Source organism: Dioscorea cayenensis, chromosome 21 (genome assembly GCF_009730915.1).
Source record: "Dioscorea cayenensis subsp. rotundata cultivar TDr96_F1 chromosome 21, TDr96_F1_v2_PseudoChromosome.rev07_lg8_w22 25.fasta, whole genome shotgun sequence".
Classification (NCBI taxonomy): domain Eukaryota; kingdom Viridiplantae; phylum Streptophyta; class Magnoliopsida; order Dioscoreales; family Dioscoreaceae; genus Dioscorea; species Dioscorea cayenensis.
The window spans coordinates 590,719-595,560 of record NC_052491.1 but is presented as its reverse complement, the minus strand read 5'-3'; positions in this window follow the sequence as shown (position 1 = coordinate 595,560).

The window sequence follows — 4,842 nt, the reverse complement described above, 5'->3', positions numbered from 1 at the left end:
AAATATTACAATAAATGCACACATTTAGACACAATGACAAAAGCAACTCTTATAAAACCGAATACTTCCTAATATAAAATGTTCTACAACAAACTTGTAATCTTAAAATAGGAGATTATTTTCAAACTCACAATGATTTGAAATGTATATTTTCATAATATAACTAAAATATTGACATGAATCATAATTTCTTACCAAACTCTCGCGAGATGAGATTGGACTGTTGCGCCCTACCGTACCAAAATTCTCCCATATTTCCAGGATCTATATACACATGTTGGAATTTATTATTGACAATGGATGACTTGAAAGCGAAAGTGTCGTCACTTTCGACAATCACAAAGTCAGAGTCCAGATAAAACAGCGAACGATGGACATGTAGCAAGGTCGACTAAGTTCATGTGACAGCGATTCTCCAAAACAATGTGAGGCTACGAGAAGGGTGGCAGGCCTCGATGAAGGCTTGTTGCATCCGATCCGCGTAGGTCGATCAATTCCTCCAATCAGCTGAACAATATTCTAAAATTAGAACTCAGGCATGGGAGATGCAAAACACGTAAAGACCCTAAGAGAATCACAAGCACCAATGTAGAAACAAGCAACCTCGGGAAGCATCGACTAGGTAATGTTCTGGCACTGCCGAGGATGGCAGGCTTTATTTTGCAAGATGAGCTCAGCTGATATGATTTAGATCGACTCCACTGCCATTTATCAACAACTCCTTTAACGTCACGACATTGATAAATTTTTAACTTTCATCAAACTCCTCACCATACCATATGTTTGCACTCTCCAGAGTCACAAAAGCAGAGTTTTAGGCACACAGATGCAGTCCTTGCATACTTATATTCGGGTTGGCAAATGCTCGTAGGAAGACCAAGAGTCTCAAATTGAGGTCAGCATGCATACGTAATCTCTTTAACTCTCGTCTCGACCAAACTCAAATCACATCCGCTTTCTAAAACAATTGTTTCTAGTAGATCAATCACTTGCTGACTTGGGTGACTCTGTGATAATATAAGGCAACACATCCTTTATACTTGGGCCATCTCTACACGAGCATTTTAATTCCCTGACTCTTTAGCAGATCTGATTGGAAGTGACCAAATGAATGTGTCACTTGATGCTGGAGGTAACGAAGATTGACTGAGAACTCACGAATTTCTTTTGAAAACATCAGAGATAGGTGCCCTCTAGATAGATCTGGGCAAGTATATGAGAGATGGCATGTGAGGGATATTTGGGAACCTATTACTCCCACCGGGCGTAGGAGGCCTTAGTAAATCCAGCATTAATAAATAGACTCTTAAGATTGGGATATCGAGGAGAAGTTGGTGCGTCAATAATATTTAGGATTATTTAATAAGATTGTGTCACTCTCCCAATTATCCACTTTACAGATATCTGCCTCGCTCCTCCAAGTACACGCTTCCCACTCTATAGATTGACTCGAGATCATCGCCATCTATCGCACATGTAATCCCATTTGTTCTTTCTCTTCCCAGTCAGAGACAATCCACAGTGCCATATCACGAATCACATCATGTAATTTTGACATAATACTCACCCAAACTGTTACAGCAATCTCCACCAAACATGTCACGCATTTAAGTTTCCAATGATGATTATATCCCTATCAAAAAGCTTCTCCAATGCTCTACCGAGTCACCCATCAACTCCAGATTCCAATCCAATACTCTCATAAGACCAAACACACAACTCTCCCTCCTTTATCTTCAGACCCTTTCGAGCGCAACACACGAAACATTTGAGCGTAGAGTATCATCCGCTGGAAATTATCAAGTAGCTGAGCTTCAAAGCGCAAAACAATGATTCTTCAATATCTGTGTGTCTTGGCGTCCAAGTTACCTAACACTGAGGCATGTCACATCTTCAGGTTTCTTCCTCTTCGGCTATGGCCTCCACCCAATAACTTTTGAAGGGCAAGTGGTAGCCTAAGCACTACTCCATAACTTTCATTTGCAATAATACCGAGCATTGGAGTCGATGGTCTCTTCCATTTGCATGTTGCTTGAAAAAGATGCCATGCCTTCTCCATCCAAACATTCAACCTCTTGATCTTCTTGTCGACTTTTACATACGAGCACACATCATCTTTTCTGGTTGTGAAGATCACCTTGTGCTTGCACCTTTGACCTCTATCTTCGACTTTGGCTTTGATGATGAGAGTGGAATACTCAAGTTTCAGGGAAGCTCCACTGCCTTCCATATCATCTAATAGCATCAAAAAGTCCTTGTTCTTCAAAACTCAACATGTCACTCTTCTCGAGTTAGAGGCCAATCCCGACCTTTTTAGATATCTCCCTTTAGCTTCTCAAATCGAGGTTCCTTTTGAAACCACGGATAAATGACATGCTTTGAACCCCATGTTGGCACCACCAACTTGTAATGAGTTATTGATTTCATTCAAGAGAGTTGTCTTTCCGACCCCTGCCATGCCCCAAATCCCCACCATTGATACAATGTCATCTGCCAAGTAACCACGAACTTTCTCAAGATTTAACTTGAAAATCTTGCCTGACAATTGATGAAGTTGGGATCTCCTAACGCTCTTGGAGGTTGTGCCTGCTGTTTTTCTTTAAAGCATCATATTCCGTCTTCAAATTCTTGATCTCTTTGAGTAACTTGATTGATCTTTGGCTAATCTTGCACTTTGGCCCAACAATTGAGGGAACAATTCAACAAGACAACCTGTTGTTGTGGTCATCCTTCAATTGAATCATCATATTATATTTTCTCACCGAGGGTGTGCCCTATTTGTGAGTGAGATTGATGAGAAATTAATTGACTCTATACGACAAAAACTAAAGTGATGCTAAATGATTAACATTTTATATGCTAAATGATAAATTGAAGAGTTTTCACGTACATGAAATAAATGTTTGGAGAATAAATCATAGTTTTACACAAAGAGAACCCAATGCTTACCTTAAATATATAAATTCCTAAATGATGAGTTTCAAATATTATAAATACCTAATTAGTTATGATCTTATAAACAAGCCAAGTAAGTAAAAATCCATGTAGAAGTTTTTGATCATGTTCTTCTGAATCATTATCGTAAGTATATATTACTGTATCTATTATGAGTTGTTTGTGAGATTTGTCTTATTTGATTTTAAACAGTGGTATAATATCTAGTTTATTTCAGTGAAGCAATGGACCTGCAGGTTCATGTTTTCTTTTCCAATATCCTGCTCTCACTAGAGGAGAAATTTGCAGTTAGGTCTATTAGGATGAGAGCTATTAATGAGTTTCTTGCAGTTAGAGAGATTATCGACATTTTCCTAGCCTTTACCCACATCTCAGATCAGATGTGACAAAGTTTTAGTGGAGCTTAGTGATGAAATTAAATTAGTTGTAGCATTACTTTTAAAAGATTTTTTGAGTTACTTATAGGAGGAGAGGGAGGCGAGCTTATAAATTTTGAAAAATATTGCAAGATGAGTAGAGAGGATGTAATAGATGAAGAATTGGCAACTCTCACTTCAAAATATGAAAGACAAAATGAAGTAAAATGGGTTTTAAAAGGCTTGAGAATATTCTCCAGTTAGCAAGTATTTCAAGAAAATGGATTCACCAGATGCCCACATAGATATGCTCTCAAAGTCAAGGCATGAGAAAATCAAAATAGTTTGTTAACTCATTGATTAACCATTACATCTTCATGGAATTAATCCAAGTTTACGAAAAGATTTAAAGAAGCTTATGGGTCAAGAATTTGGAAACGATAGATATTGAGCTTATATTTTTAGGGTCTAAAGACTGAAAATATATTGTTTATGAGTCAAGAATGATGAATTAATTTGTTGATGATATATAAACTCAATGAACAAGTCCAGCCAAGCAAAGGATCGGATGAAGAAGAGAAGATTGATTCAGATCTTTTCAAATGCATGCCTATGGAAAAATCTCAAGATGGTTGACTTGTAGAGGACTAGATATATATAACATGCATCATTAGATTTGTGAGTGGCTATATCATATTTAGAAACCCTAACAACTATTTACATATAAAACAACAGAGAATATTTATATCTTAGAAGGTATACTTGATTGTGGGCTGTGATTTATTTTATCTCAAAACTAACAGTTCTTGACTTGCTTCTGCAATCTACAAATCAAAACTGGACAGTCCTAGAATTTCATTTATATAAATTAAAAATTATGCAACATATAATGCCATGGGAATTTAATTTCTTTTGATACATCTTTTCAATGTTTTTATTATAATATGTATATTTCTTATTACATTAGCACAATATGTTATATATAAAACACAAATGGTAATTACTAATAAATTAATAAATTAAAAATTAAATATGAAAGATTAAATCTAAAAGCTAAGATTATGAAACCGCACTCATCTCGAGCAAAGTCTCAAAAGTTTAGTTTGGTAAATGCTATTTGATATGTTAAATATCACGTTGGGTTGTCAAATATATAGGTTGAATATTTATATATATTTAAAATTATTTACAAAATAATAATATTAAACAAATTATAAGAATTTATAGTCGCCAATTACAATATGCCCAAGCATGGAGCTTAACGGGCCAAAATAGGCCATATTCCCTTGGCTTTTTGCGAAAGTGGTCACTGCTTATTTATAAATTGATATATGATATAAAAACATATATTTTTATATTTATAAAAACAACTTCGCTATTTGAAAATTAAAATATGTGGAATAAAAAATTTTATTTATAAGAAAACATTAGTAAAAATCTATTGTTTTGGTCCTTTTGATAGTAAATTGATATATATATATACATGGTATAAAATTATAAAAGCTATATATTTAAGAAACTATTTGTAGTA